Below are 16,722 nucleotides of genomic sequence, written 5' to 3' on the forward strand. Positions count from 1 at the left end.
CCTTTAAACATCCCACTAAGATCAAAAATGCCCATCTATCTGCACTCCTGTTTCCCCCTCTAAAAAATGAAGGCAACTGTATCTGCCAGCAGTTCGAGAAAGATGAATAGGATCATGTTTTCCAAGTCTCTTTAAGCTTCACTGTACAATAGTGCCAGCAAAGAACAAAGTATCGTTTTCCTTCGGGCGGAATAATTAAAACAAAATCTCATGAGTCCCATCTGTATGCATGTCTCTCAAATTGATCATGCAGTGATTTTTAAGAACAGAGCAGCTCTGTGTCATTTATTTATGATCGCTTTTCATTGTTACAGAGGAGCTTTCATACACATCACCTTTGGGCTCTGGGGGACCCTTTGCATTCATTAGGGAAGGGAAACAGTCTTTCTTTCAAATAAGCAATTTGATTGCTTCAGGAATAGGTCTGTAATTACTGGAGCGCTGGGATATGTTATTGTTAATAAGATAAAGAAACCAGGCTTTCTCCAAATCAGAGGGGGTTCAGCCTCTTCTTCCAGACACTGTAATTAAAATGGGGTGGCAATAGTTTCTCATGCCCCATGACAGGGCTTGCACTAGGCTGCATGCACCAGGTCACCAGCACTTCCTCTATCTTTTTTTTTTTTTAATATGAAATAGGGTGACCGGAGTCGAATAGTGAAAGTGGTCCCATATAATATCTGAAATTCATATATACAGTGGGAAGGTCAAAGTCCTTGGGTTTGTGATTTATATCTAATTTTGAAATAGTATAAGAGCCTTAACTGTGGAAGCCTGACAAGCTTTTAGAACTTAACATTTTTTTTATCCAGAGGCTATAGCAGATTCTAATTGGGTGAACAAATTCAAGAGGATTGAAGATTTTAAATTCAACAGAAACAAATTTGTGGATTATTAGCAATGGGTTCTATAGGAGTTTTTGGTTTTTTTTTTTTTTTTTGGCTTTCATTTTATCACTCCTTTCAATCCTTTGTGCATTCAGGCAGTTTGCTCCACAAACATTATTGATTTCCTGTTCCATCCAGCAAAGTGCTTGGCTGCAGGGCGAAGGGGTCCTTACTCTTGAGAAACTCATCTAATGATCTGCTTCCCACCCCTGCTTCTGCTCGTTCTACTTGGGTTGTTAGCCTTTCACTTTCCTTCATTCCTGCCTTTCTCATGCATATTTAAAGCCTTTGGCCATTTTGAGGGCAAATTTTTTCCCAGTCTTATAAAGTTACCAGAATATAAACCAGAAGGAGATGTTGCACTGGAATAAGGAGGTTTATTCCCCCTGCCCTTACCCTGTCGCTACCCATTAAAAAACCAGAAATATCACCCTTATCATCAAAGAAGGTGCAGTTTGGTGGCATTGTACATAGGACCAGTGCTAGGAGAGCAGTTCTGTTTGCTTGTACTTGGTGGAGATAACTTCAGTAAAGGGCAATGCAAACAATTTTTTAGGATGTTGTGGTCATGGACACCTGGGGAAGCTTTTCATTTTGGAGAAGACCTGCTGGAATGTGAGTATTTGAAATTGTTTTTCAGACAGCAGATTCTTCTGTCAATACCTCAGGGAAACTCTTTCCTAATAGAAGAAAAGTCAGTTTGGAAGTAGAAAGAGGAGTGTCCCTGGGTGGGCAGAACGGATGCCACTGACCCTGCCGTTTAAAGATGATGCTGGGGCGCTATGATAGAAGGGGAATGCACTTAAATTATTTAAGTGCTGCAAGACTTTGGGAAGAAAGTCTAGAAATCCAGGGGAAACAAAGAAATGATCTATCGAAATTACATGACAAAACAGTATGATCTGTGTTTCCTGACATGGCAACTAAATTATACGACATTGGATGGAGCTTAGATTCCTAGAACAGAAGGAAGCTACGGGGCATGAATCTGTGATGTCATTAGCCTGTACCTGTCCATCCATTTATCTGAGCTAACTAGTCATAAATGCCCATGTGGATCATGTAATAAGATTCATACGTAATTACCTCAGCTTTCTACTTGCAACCAAATATCCTCTGGTTACAGAGAATACTTAGCAAGCTAATTAGTGGCATTCATTACCCTCCTCCCAGTCCCACAAGAATGATTCATAATAAATCCTCAGTAATCCAAATCCTAGGGCTCTGCTTGATTTGGAACAAAAGGAAGACAGCACTGGAAAGATGACATCATGGGAGAGGGCTCCGCAGCCTGTTGCAGACCAGCCAGAGAGGGGCATTGACTAGACACCTGTGGGAACAATGCTCAGGACTTGTTGGGCCTCATCTTTAAACTCCCGGTGCCTGTGCCCCTCTGCTCCTTTGTTTTCTCCTACAAATGCCATCAACAGAAATCCACCGCCATGGTAGCAGCAGTTTCCATCAGCTCTCTTTCAAAACGCATCCCGATAGATCCCAGAGCTCACGGTGCCTCATCAGCTCCACTTGTCTTCAACGTGTCTGCAAGCCACAGCCATCTCATCCTCGATTCTGGTGTGGTCTCTAACTGCTCTTCCGTCTCCACAGAGTGTTCTTTTAAAATTGGAAATGATATGTCACCACCCTGTTTATAAATCCAAATTCCTTGCTGGGGCCTTCGAGGACCTAAGTGACTTGGGCTCTGCCTGTACCCACTTCCAGCTCCTGATGCTACTCTCCTTTTTTTCTCCTCTTCCTGGAACCTGTCAAGCTTACTCTGGCCTCAGAGCCTTGGCACTGGCTTTTCCTTTGGTCTGAACACTTCTTCCCTGGAACTCTCCAGAGCTGGCTACTCTCATCATCTAAGTCTGGTCTCTGATGTGTCCTCCTCAAAGATGGCTTCCCTGGAATTTCAGCTAAAGTAAACCACCTATTTCCCATCACCCCACAGCTCCCACACTGGTTTGTTCCTCCTAATACACCTTTCCATGAAGTCATCATATTAACATGCTCATTGTCTTGTTCACTCTTAGGTCCTTAGCATCTAGCACACAGCAAGTGCTCCATGAATGGATATTAATTCTGATAATAAAAAAAGTAGAGAAAAAGCATTTAATCTAGCCAAGATTTCAATTATAGAAATCAATTAATGTAGGAGTTTCTTACCATAGGCATGTCTCCTATAAAATGCAAGGTGACAGCTCTAGGTTGTAGTTGAATTTGTTAAGTTTTGGAATTGAGGTTTGCCGTGAAGGTAATTGTCCTAGAGAAGCAACTTGTGTTACCTTGATGAGACAACAACATTGACTTCTCCTTGTTAACATTGCAAGATTGATCAGTCAGGAGTGCTTCTGACTACACACAGGAGCTGTACCTGACTATAGCTTAAATTAACAGAGTCATTCTGGCTATCTATACTCTGTAACAAAACAGGGCTACTTTGTGGCTTTAGGGGAAAAAAAAATTTTCCTTTGCTTACAAATCTGCATTTTGATCAGGCTTGCTAGAGAGTTCATCTGGAATCTCCACTTGGCATCAGCTGGAAGGGGCTTGCAACCACCCACTTGCAAAAGTTCATTCACCCACTTATCTGCAATCCAGGAAGATTCCAATATCCAGGGACTGGCATAGCAGGACTCCTTGGACATCTTTCTTGTGGCTTCTTTATGTGTTCTTTCAAGAACGTGGCTATTTCTTTTTGTGAGAAGTAACAAGCTGAAGCTGATCTATAATTAAGTCGAAGAGAAATGCACTTTTTCTTTTGATGGGAAGAGGATCAAAGAATTTGTGGATCTGTTTTAAGATTACCATAAGAAGTTTATTTTTTCGGACACAAGAAGAATGAAGATAGCTATCCCAAGGCTATTGCAGTGGCTCAACAATGTTAGCAAAGACCTAGACTCTTTCAACCTTTCCCCTCCATTTCTTTAGGGTCTTGGCTTCTCATGCTATGTGCCTATAGGGGCTGCCACCCTTGGGGCATTGCATCCAGATTCTTATCAGGATGAAGGCAGAATGTCATTTGCTCTTCACTCTCCAGTCTCCTATAAAACATGCAGTTGACTTCCTCTTAGATTTAATTGTCTGGAATTGTGTCAAGATGGTTCTGTCAGGAGCTCAGCTGAGCTGGGAGAGGGGGCTGAGCTGTCAGGTGTCAGAGAAGCAACAACGAAGCAACAACAAAGCAAAACGAAAGTGACAGTGAAGTCTTCAATCACTTATTGCAATGAAAGGCCCACTCCCCCATTTCATTTTCCCACTTGGATTGATGCATCCACCCAGGTCAAGAGTCAGGTGGACCAGCACAGGTATGGGTGTGTCTCATTCTTAAGGGGACTATTAGGGGGAAAAAATGAGTTTTAATGAGTTTTATGGTCCTGAGACCCAGCAGAAAGGGAGATTGAGGGAGGTCTAAGAGAAGAAAAGTACTGAGTGGAGAAAAGTATCATTGAGGTTCCCTGAGGCCACTCAATGGAGGCTCCTGTACTAGGAATACAGATAGGCATGACCCACCAGGGGTCTTGGGGTCCTTGACTACACTGCCCTTCAGAGAATGCAGTGCAATGGGAGGTGCACTAGGTTTGCTGTGGGGGACCCACTTTCTCCCATGCTAGGTGGATTGCAATTGCCTATGGTTAGACCTGAAAAGTCGCACATGAGTTTCTAGCCAGGAGCTGGACTCCTCAGGATTCCCCCTAGCCACAGGCCACAGTGGAAGTTGGGAGGTTCAGCATTTTTCTTTCTAGCATCTACAGCAAAGGAAGATAAGCGCAAAGGTGACGGGGAATGTATGTCGAATGAACAGATGGACATTATCTGTCAAGCACCATAAATTCCCAGAAAGAGTGTTCAATTTTGTTACAGATGTTTGGATGTTTGATGATTCCATTATAACTGTTTAATTTATTTTATGTTATATATGCATAGAATTGAGTAGGAGCAGAGGAAAGTCAGGAAAGAGATTTAGGAAGGAAGAAATGGGAATGGCTATGGAGAAAAATGGGTTCCCTGAAGTCCTCAAGGGTGGGAAAGGTGGTCTGAGACCTGGGACTACAGTATCTCAAACTATCAGCTTGATGTTGGTTTCTTTTTAAAATTTTATTTATCTACCTATTTTGTGGTGCTGGGAATTGAATCCAGCACCTTGCACATGTGAGGTAAGTGCTTTCCCACTACCCAGCCGTTTTTATCTTATTTTGAGACAAGGACTCACTAAGCCTTCCAGGCTGGCCTTAAACTTGAAATCCTCCTCTCTCAACCTCCCAAACAGCTGGGATTCCAGGCGTGCACCACTGTCCATGGTTGGTGTTGGTTTCCTTTGACTTGCATGGTCCAACAGTTCTCTGGTACCCTGTCCCTTCAGCATCTCCCACCCACATTTTACCTTGTCTCACAGGATCACAAAATTGGTTCATCCGATTTGGGACAGTAGCAGAATAACTTGTCAGCATGAAAGAGGTATAATCCAAAAATGAATCTTGCAGTTTTCCAGACCCCTCTTGAAGCAGAAAGTTCTGAAAATGAACACATTCTAACTCCATAGGCTTATTTACTATCCCCTGTTTGGCTTTTAGTAGCTGCTATGATATCATGCTCACAGAAGGTAGGAAGGAAGGAAATGAAGGGAGGGAGGAATAGAGAAAAAATAGCCTGGCACAGTGGTGCATGCCTATAATCCCAGGGGCTCGGAGGCTGAGGCAGGAGAACCTCAGGTTCAAAGCCAGCCTCAGCAATTTAGCAACTTTGTGAGATCTTGTCTTGAAATAAAAAAATAAAAAGGGCTGGGGAGGTGGCTCAGTGGTTAAGCGCCCTTGGGTTCAATCCCTGGTACTGAGAGAGAGAGAGGAGACGAGGGAAGGGAAGGGACAAAGGAAGATGAAAAGGAAGGAAAGAAGTGGGGGGGGGGAGAAAGGAAAGAAAAAGTCTTCCTGCTTAATTCATTTCTTTAACATTAATTTTTTTTGCCAAAGTCAGAGATGAATTAGCAATTACTTGGCAGCCAATTAAAATTCATAGCAAGCTATTCTCTGACCCTGGGGTCAGAAACGAATTTCTTATAAACCTTAGGAGAGTCTCCCTCCTGGGTTTCTTTGAGGTGAGAAAAATTCATATCCTGCTCTCAAGTTCTCATTTCTTGTACAGGGTGGTGACCGGCTCTGTTCCCGGGGCACGGGTTGTGAAACCTAGAGATAACTCTTAATTCCCCACTCAGTGATTTCCCTGCAATTTGGAGAGAAGATCTGTGGTGACAGCTGCCAATAAGTGCTGCTCAGCTGCAATCTTCTGTACGTTGTGCATCAAGAAGAGACATGAAGACGGGGTGAGAGTCAAGGCTGTCTGTTTTCCACGGTTCTGAGAGTTGATCATTCTCCAGAGCTGACATTAGATAGGAGGCAGAGGGATACCGTCGCCAGGTGTTTCCCAGGTGTGAAAAAGACGCTACAGTTGAAGTGAGTCTTCCTTTCCAGGAGGCAGTAAAGCAACTTGTTTAGGATCTGCAAGTGAATCTATATGGATGGAAAACGATTTCACCATGCTTGGAACTTTCCATTCCAGCAGAATTAGAAAACTTTCAAATTCCTAGTGGTTGACAAATCTTTTTTGTTGATGGTTATTTCCCCAAGGGAATTGTGGGGAGTGGGGGGGGGGGGGGGGCACACACAAAACAAAACAAAACAAAAAAAACAGTCTTTGACCTTAAGTCATTAAAACAGTTGAATACATGCAAAGTGTCCCTTTATGTCTCTCTATTTATATAAGAGCAAACACTTTCCCACATGGAACATCTGTGAAGATAATATACTGTTTCTGACACTGTGCTGTCAAAGGGACAGAGGGGGAAAAAGATATAAAAAGAAATGCAAATATAGCTAGCTAGTTAGCCAAGAGGGCAAGGGAGGGGAGACTTACGTTAACCTGATCTTCACAGTTGCTAAAAACCTGACAAGGGAAATATGAATTTTAACTAACCGCTAAGACTCAATTGGTTATTCATGTGTGACCAAAAAAAAAAAAAAAAAGAACCAGGGAAACTTTAATTTTCTCCTTGTCAGTTTTAAACAGAGAGGCTGTCAATTCACCAAGTGCAGCTATTAAACATGTTACAGAAGGGAACCGTCCTACCAGCATCCAGTCTCAACATGACATCAAGCCCAAGACCGCTGTGCCATGACCCTTCAATCAAGTTTCAGTCCGCCCTGCCCTTATTCTGCCCCTGTTATGTGCTCTTGCTTTTATTGGGTAGCACATTGCTCCCTGGGCCTTGCCATCATCCTGTGTTTCCAGAAAGGGAAATGTGGAATGACATTGGCAGTTTTAATCAGCAGCCATTATGAACCCTTCCTGGGTCACTGTCTGGCACAATCAATGGAATTCTTTGGCCACGTGTGATTTTGCTGTGTTTCATTGGCTTGGGGCTGATTGAGTTCAAGTTAATTTTACAAAAAAAAAAAAAAAAAAATATATATATATATATATATATATATATATAGATACTATGTTTAAAAATGTTAACACCAGGCACTAGAGTTCTGTGTTATGTACCGTGTTTTCAAATGTGATTTAAAAATTGCTGTCTCACAGAGCTGGGGTGGCGGCTCAGTGGTAGAGCATTTGCCTAGCATGTGTGAGGCCCTGGGTTCGATTCTCAGCAGCACATATAAGTAAGTGAATGAAATAAAGGTTCGTCAACATCTAAAAAAAATATTTTAAAAAAATTTGCTGTCAAATAGGCGATGGGGGGACTTAGGAGCAAGGTCTGGGGTAGGGGCAGCAGGTGCCGCGTCCAGCCATGAAGGTGGCAAAAAGAAGCCCCTGAAACAGCCCCAGGGAGGTGGATGAGGAAGATAAGGCTTTCAAAGAGAAACAAAAAGAGGAGCCGAAGAAACTCATGAGAAGCTAAAAGTAAAGGCTGCGGGGAAACTGGCCACAGGTGCAATTGAGAAATCTGACCAAAAGGAAGCTGCTTCTTGTGCCTGAAATGACGGTGACCATGGATCCCATTCCTATTTAAACATCTTTTGTCACCTATAACTAGTCACAAGGATTGTGTTGGAGTCTGTTGTAAATTTAAGAATAAACTTTTGTTAAAAAAAAAAAAAAACAGGTGAAGTGGTGCAGACCTATAATCCTCGTGACTCAGGAGGCTAAGTCAGGGGGATGGCAAGTTCAAGGCCAGCCTCAGCAATTTATGAGGCTCTAAGCAACTTCGCAAGATCCTCCCTCTACAAATCAATCAATCAATCAATAGGGCTGGCGATGTGGCTCAGTGGTTAAGCACCCCTGGGTTCAATCTCTGGTAGCAACAAAAGGATAGATGAGGTAGTGCCTACCTGTAATCCCAGTGACTTGGGAGGCTGAGGCAGGAGGATCACATATTCAAGGCCAGCCTCAACAACTTAGTGAAGTCCTGAGCAATTTAGCCAGACCTTTTCTCAAAATTAAACAACAAAAAGGGCTGGGGATGTAGATTGGTGGTTAAGTGCCAGGGCTTCAATCCCCAGTCCAAAAAAAAAAAAAAAAAAAATACTATCAAACTATTTGCAAGTCAAAGCCATTAAGTCATAGACATCTCCAGAAAACCCTTGGGTGTTTGTTTAGTAACTGTGATACATATTTATGACTACAATTGCTATAATATTTCTTGCTTTGAAGAATATGAAATGTGCCAGGAGGTAAAGTGATATTGTAAAAAAAGGTATGAAAATACTTAAGCCAGTGTTTAGGAAGGATCTCCTGGAGAATTGAGCAAAGATTAAAGTCAAAGTTTCAGAATAAGGCCAGAAGAGGCCAGAATAAGTTTCCAGAGAAGCCACAGTTACAGGCGAACCAATCCTAGCAGCATATAGATCCTAGTAAGGAGAGGGGATTTTTATTTTGATTGCCACAGGAAGCCACTGGAGGGTTTTCAACTGAATCACGATAGAATGCACTGGCTACTGAACGGAAAACAGTCCCTGCAGAGCCAGAGTGGAAGCAGAGAGTCCAATTTGGAGGCTTTGCAGCCGCCTAGGCAAGCCATGATGTTGCTCTTCACAAATGAACTTTCCATCTGATGGGGCTCATACTGAAATTCTGTTTGAGCCTTATGTGAATGGAATGCCTAACATGTGTTTGGTGTGACGATTCTCAATCCTAAATTATATGACCATATCCTGAGGGTATCAGGGTTCTGCTGACCCATCGTTCAGGACTTGGGAAGGATTTACTCTGATCTACCTATTCTGAAGGATCCCCTTTGAAAACACCATCAGATATTGGAAAAATGTATGAAGGGCTAAACTCTGAGTCTGTGAATTGGAGAACTCACTAGTAAAAAAAAAAAAAAGGTACTTAGTTTACACCTTTGTTTACGGCTGTATCCCTACACACAGGCTGACGTACAAATATTTGTTGAAGGTGGTAATAAGTCAGCCTATTAAAAGCTCAAAAAATACCAGTTAAACCTTAGTAGTACAGCATTCCAACCAGTTGGAAGTGGCCTTGGAGAGACACTTGAAGACTGTTTCCATGGAGAGGTAGGAATGGACCCCCAGCTACTCCAACCTCTGTGTGCCAGCATCCAAGGCTTCTTGCTGATCACGACATCCTGAACTGCCTAAGGACAATTCCATCTCTTGCTAGTCGCCATCCCTGCCCCCCAGCTCTCCTCCTCCAGGGAAACCCTGTAGACCAGCATCTTGCTCACGCACAGGACGCTCCCCATGGACACCAGCCCCCCCATCCTGCTTCCCAGCTGGCTCTTCTTCCCACTCTGCACCAAAACAGGGGAGCCTTTTGTGGAAGCAATCAAGCCCTAAATCACTGTTTATATTTCTTGGAGTAAACTTAATGCTGAGAAAAGGTTCTGGAATGACTGCCCGGGGGACTGAAGCCCATCTGGAAACATGAATAATGTGAAATTTATCCCTCCATGGATTCCCCCACAAGACCAATTACAATATCATCCTTTCCGAGAATTTCTGCCAATTTTTTTATGGGGTCACCAGAAAGTTATATGTTAAGTGAAAACTGCACAGATTTATATAGGGGATAGTGAACTGGTGGGGTGAGGAATGCAGAAGTAAACTACAGGAAACAGTGATGCTCCACAGATGGAAATGTGTGTAAACTTGTCTCTTCACCTCAGGAAGTGGAATGGATTTATTCATTTATCGAAGGACTACTGTGTGCCAGGCACTCTTCTAGGTACTGGGGTGAGGGCAATGAACAGCCCTGACATGGCCCTCACGAAGCTGGCATTTTAATGGCATGGAAAGATGGGTCCTAAGCATTGGCACTAAAAATGGTGCCGAAAGTCTGAGCCATATGAAGGAATTGAGTTTCTTGCTTCTTGGTAGTTGAGATAGTTGTGTTGCCCTACGTCTTGAGGATGCGTGGTGGAATCGTATCCATTGTTTGGAAACTCTCAGGATGAAAGAGACTTGGCATTTATGAGTTCCCTCATACTTCTCTCCTTGAGCTGCAAAGTTCAACGGCGAGGTATTTGGCAGAATGGCCTTTTGCTGAAGCAATCACCTGACAACGTGAGTGGGGATCTGAGCCAGACAGGGTCTAACTCAGCTGGAGCAGTTTGATGAGGTGATGAGCACACATTATCATAAAATTGCAGAGGGGCTGTAATTCACCACATCATGGCTAGAAATGATCCTCCTCTGAGGAAAAGTGTCCATGAAGGGTCATCTTCTTTACTGACGGTAGTCCTTAAAATTTCGTTTCCAAGGGATCATTTGACTGAAAGATTCCAGCTTCTCTCCTAGAAAATCAGAATGAGAAGGTCTGGGAAAAGGTCCAGGAATTCACATTTTACCACTGTCCCCACTGATTCTGTTGCAGGTGGCGCCACATTTGGAGAACTGCCACACCACGAAGGGTAAGAGAGAAGATGAGGGTACAGACCTCCAATTCCCCTCCTCCAGATGCAAGAGCATGTTGGCCAGGATCCCTTCCTTGGAAGGGAAGGAGAAAAGGAAGCTGATAGGAATGGCTGATTAGAGCTTATTCCTTTCTCTCATGCACTCAAGCAAATATAGTTTAGCCACCACAGTGGACAAGGTACAGTTACCCACTAGTGGGAGGATATTACAATGCATAAGCACCAGTTACTGGACCCTGGGGAGCTTGTAACAGATAAGAGGATGGAATTCATTGAGGCTGAGTTTGACTGGTACTGCACGATGCAGGGTGCTTTCTCAAACATCCTCTCATTCAGTCTTCTCACGTTATGCTTCCTCAACTTCTTCAGGTGTTTACCCAACTGTCTCTTTTGCAGTGAAACCTTGCCGGATGATCCTAAGTCAACACATCAACAGCTGAACTCCTGACCCTTCCACAACCAATTCCTTCCCTTCTGAGATGTCTTCCACATCTCAGTGAATAGTAATTCCATTCTAATAGTTGCTCAAGCCAAAAATGGAATCAATTTTTCTACTGCACCCCAAATATGACCCGTTATAAGTCCCACTGGTTCTACCTTTAAAATACATTCAGAGTTCTGCCACTTCTTTCTTCCTCAATGGCTACCACTTTGGTCCAAGTCATCATTACCCTCTGCCTGAATTACTGCTATAGTCTCCCAACTGTTCTCCCAGTTTCTACCATAGTCTCTCTTCAGACTATTGCTGACACAGTACCCAGAGTGATTTTGTTAAAATACAAGTCTGAAAAGGTCATTCCTCTGCTCCAAACTGGTTTTCCATGTCACTCTGAATAAAAGCTAAAGTTCTCACAACAATCCACAGGGCTCTGTCCTGCCTTGCCACCGGGCACCTTTGAACTTGCTATTCCTGGAATTCCCTTCCTGCACTTGTTTATGTGGCTTGCTTTTGTCCTTCCTCCATGTCATTAATCAACCCTTGCTTGCTCACTATGCTTAGCTGGCCTCTTTGTCTAATATTTTGTTACATCTACTCATTTCCTGTACCTTCCTGTTTTATGCTAACATTTCCATATTTTTCTATTTTTTTTTGTCTTGTTTCTTATTTCTCTCCCCCAGCAGAATGTAAGCTTCATGAAGGCAAGGGTTTTTGTCCATTTTCCCTGCTATATCTTTGGAACATAGAACAGTGTCTGGTCTGTGGCAGGTTTTCAATGCTGTTAGTTTGAATAAATAAATGAGTTCAATAAAAAAAATAAATGAATAGATAAAATGGCAACCCCACACATATACCTTCTATTTTCCCTATTTTCTCCCTGGAATTTATCATCCACCAATATATTCTAGAATATATATTGGTTCTATTTACTGCCCACTTTTCCATATTAGAATGCAGGTGCTGTATGATCTGGGATTTCTGTCATATTCACAGGGTTATACTTATCATACAGAAGAGTACCTGGCTTTTACACTTCATATTTATTGAATGAGTGAATGCTATTTTTATAGAATTATATATATGTATGTTTTGTAGATTTATATATTTTGTATGTGTGTGTGTGTATATATATATATATATATATATATATATATATATATATATATATTACAGTATTGGGTCTCATGAATGCTAGGCAAACACTCTACCATTGAGCCACATCCTCAGCCCTAGATTAATATTTTTGTCATTAATATTTTGTAGATTAGGAGTTGACTTTTAGTATGATTAAATTTTACATGATCATTTATATGTAGCAGGGCCAGGGTTAGAATTTGGATCTGTGGGACTTGAAGTCTGTGCTTTTTACACTTTTCTAATTGAGAAGGCATTTGAACTAGGTACTAAAGGATTGATAAAAGTTGGGCAGGATAGTTCCCTCTTTCCTACCTCTTCTCCCTCTTTCCTTTCCGGTCACAGTACTTCCCATACAACCTGGCATGTCAATTTCCTATTTATTCTTTTGTTTTCTGCAGAAGGTTGTAAGGTCTACGTAGGCAGGTGCACTTGTATATTGTTCACTGTTGTATGATAGGCCCACCATATAATCTATCTCATAATAGGTCCCCAGTGAAGACTGGTTGGTTTAATGAAGGAGGGGAGGGAGGTTTCTTGCCAAGAAATAACAATCAGAGAATTCGAGGGGGCAACCGGAGTTTTGTGCCTAGGGTGGAGGCTTCCATGGGGTAATAATGTGGAATTCATCTAGTCAGGAAGGTATGTAAAAGACTGTGAAAAACACTCAAGATTGTGGATATAAAAATTATCTTTGGAAAGCTATTTGGGAACCACTGAGTTTAGTTTGCACAGAGGTACAGAGTTGTTTTTTCAGAAGTTTAATCTGATACTGATAATGGATTGAAAAGAAAAGGAGGAAGGCAGATTTTGCTGCTAAACCACAAAGGTAAAAAAAAAAAAAAATCCCCACTTGAATGGTGTCAGTGGGACTGGAATGGAGTAAACAGGTCTGATAAATATTTTAGGAAAGACCCAACAGGATTTGGTGAACAACAGGTTCTTGAAGACAAAGGAGAAGAGGGAATTGAGCTGGCCCCAAGGCTTTGAATCAGGGTGGCTGGAAGAATAATGGTGTATTTAATGGAAGGAGGGGAGGAAATTGGAAAGAGAAAATAATTGGATGGAGAGAGAATGAGTTTGGCTCCAGGCATTTCAAGCTTGAAATATTCACACAACATTCGAGTAGAAATGAAGTGAATTGGAAATTCAGAACTAAAATTCAGAAGAGATGCCTGTGTAAACCCTGAAATAGTTTAGCCTCTGTAACAGTAGGTGAATTAACGCTTAGTTTTCCAAGGGTTTAGGTTTTGTAAATCTTAAAAATGTTTGAACATGGGGCTAGGAATATAGCTCAGTGGTAGAGTACTTGCTTAGCATACATGAATCCCCAACACCACAAATATCTATATAAATATATTTAAAGAGTTGTTTAACTTTCTGACAATATTTGCTAATCTTTTCTTATTTCATGGGACAAAACTCTGAGTAGATTAAGGTGTGCTTTTGCATACCTGTAACCTTTGGAGTCCCAGGGCTCTTGACATTTGGTTAGAATGGGTATTAATCTTGTGGACATTTAATCAACTGGTGGAGAGAGACACACAATGTAAGCCTGAGAATACTTGTTCAAATACTGAAATAAACACTTTCTTGGCAATTTTTCTGGTTGGGCAGATCTCTGGGACTTTGGTTCTGTACACAAATTCAGAGTTCCATTGTCTGAAGACTCAAAGGAAGCTACGTTATACAGCCAGCAACCTACTAGAATTAAATTGTTTATGTTTTCCCTCGACTAAAAATAGATATGCAAGGTTTTAATTCTATCTACAATTTTAAAGTATCAGATACAAAGGGGTAAAATGTTAATATTTTTAAAATCTGGGGGGTAGGTACTTGGATATTTATTATCTTATTATCTACACTCTTCTATTGAAATGCAGGAATTCGTATTTTAAAAAATTTTAAAGGAGCTATAAAAACAGCAGAAGACTGAGATTCTGGGAAGATGACCTATTGAAGCAATGGAGCAACTCTACTTTCCAAAGTTCCTGTCCTCTCCAAGAACAAAAGGCCATGTGGTTGACCTCCATGTTAGAGGTCATGGGATAGAGAGGGAGGTGGTAATTCTTTTCTCAGGCTGTGGGTCACACAAAGTCTATAATAATCTTCTTGTGGTGAGCCACCAGCTTGGGAAGTCCTATACCCACCACTGGCGGTTAGGCGACAGTACACTCCCATGTTCAGAATCACTTGTAACTCAAGCACAGTGACAGAGGAGTCTCCTCCCTGTCCACCCCACACTGTGCCTGACTCAGGCTTGGTTTTATGTCACTTAATACCATGGTGCTTTTCTGAGAGAGCGCATCAAAGCATGCATTGAGTCTCAGGGGCCATGATTCTCCTCCCAGGCTGTATGTGACACTGGGAGACCTGAGTGGGTGGTGGGGTGGGGAGCTCCCAGGCCTTCCAGAAGTTTCCAGCACTGCGCTCCCTTCCCCTGGACAAGTCCAGAGCACCTTTCTGCAAGTTCTGAACAGTCTCTCTAAGCCTTCGGCACTTCCCAAAGCTGACAAACACTTCCTTTTTCTGACCTCAGTTTTTCTTTTCACACAGGCCTACATTGGAGACCCACTGTCTGATAAACCTCAGCCATACTAACCACTGGGCAGGCCCGATAGGATAGCAATATTCCAGTAAATTAGCTCTTTAGACTAAATATACTAGAAACCAAACTTGAAAAATATATGTCCTAGGGGTCCACCCATGTGCCATAGACTTCTACAAGGAGAAGCAATTTTGAGGAAGCGTAGACATCTTTCAAGCCAGAATTCAATAAAGAGAAGCAAACTTGCCTCTGACCTTGCAGGCTTTGGAAACAGTTAGCATCTAGTCTGCAGCTCATCCCTTGAGAACAGTCCTTCCCCTAGCTCCCAAGAAAGCCTCCTTTTGGCTTCCTGCACAGCCCCAATTGGGAAAAATGAAATCTGTTTCTCCTGCAGCTTTGTGTCTCTTCTCTGATCCGGAGCTCCTCCAGATAGCTGCCTCTTCTGTCAGATCACACAAGAAGTTCACGTTCTTCCTGCCAGCCCTTGCCACTCAGCAGACAGTAGCCTTCCTTTTTCCTGCTGCACAATTGGGAACAGTCTCAGTGTCCCTAGCTTTTCCTTCCGGTACTTGTCATTTCCCCATGAACACAAGCTGCTTTGCAGCCTAGTCACACGCATGGCACCATTGCTGAGACAGGTCGGACGTATGGCGCTGATCAAATTTGCTGTTCCAAGTTGCCAGGACTTTCTGGAACAAATAAAAATTTAACATTCAGCTCTTGGAGCACCCCCGAAACCAGACTTCCCAAAGTCTGCTTCATTTCCATCAAAGCATTTGAGTTCTGAATTTCACTCTTAGAGATGAGTAATTAGAAACTTTCATAAAAGCCATATTGTATCTCTAGTTTTTTTTTTTTTTTTTTAGCTTCTTGAGACCACTGGAATCACAGTGCCTCCTAGAGTCCTGGAATTTGAAGGTCAATGTCATTGAGTTCTCATTCCAGTCTGGAAAATTACCATATATCTTCGTTCTTCTGGTAGCTCATACTTGCTATTCTTTTCCTCTACTTACCTTCATGGACAATTTAGCCAAACACTTGCTGGACACAAATTTGTGTCCAGCATACCAGGGAAAATGGCCCAGAATCTCATCATCTTGATTGGTGTCTGTGGCCAGCACTAAATCAACAATACAGATTTATATTATTGACATAACAGAAATCATTTTCTCTGTTGCTGTTGCTTCTTCTTTTGGGGGACAGGGCATGAGAACAGAGCTCACCTCAGGTCTGGGTATACATTTAGCAGAAGGGGAAATGAATTTCCTCTGAAAACTTTTAGCCTTTCCGGTCAGAGGAGAATGAACGAACCCAGCATAGCATCCAGCTTGCAGAGCACAGAGAAAGATCCAAGCAACACATTCTATTTGCTAAACAAAACATCTAAATGGGATTTCTGGTCCCAAATCATGTAATATTTTCATGTACATTCATAACTTAGTACTGAAGATTTCCAATGCCATGTATACAAATGCTAAAGTTAAAAACAAAAGCTGGCAGATTGGAGAATAGCACCATTCAGCTCAGCCCTCCAATTTGATTCTTGTCCCAATAATATATATTTTGGTAAACAGCATTTGAAGGACAAAGAGAGGGTGGCAGATTCAAATAAATTACTGAACAAAATAATATAAAGAAAGAAGCAACCACAGGTGAAATACCCAAACGTTATTATTTACAGATGACTCATATTTCCAGAGCCCTCATCTGACCCCTGCCCAGAATGTTACAGACTGCCCATTCAGCCTTCCAGCGTCACAGGACTTGTAAACTGCATGCTTTGCTCCATATCAAATAAAAAGCAGAACCTTTTAAATTAAACCAACACGCCTTTCCCCAAGTT

This window comes from Ictidomys tridecemlineatus, chromosome 14, assembly GCF_052094955.1.
Source record: "Ictidomys tridecemlineatus isolate mIctTri1 chromosome 14, mIctTri1.hap1, whole genome shotgun sequence".
Taxonomy (NCBI): domain Eukaryota; kingdom Metazoa; phylum Chordata; class Mammalia; order Rodentia; family Sciuridae; genus Ictidomys; species Ictidomys tridecemlineatus.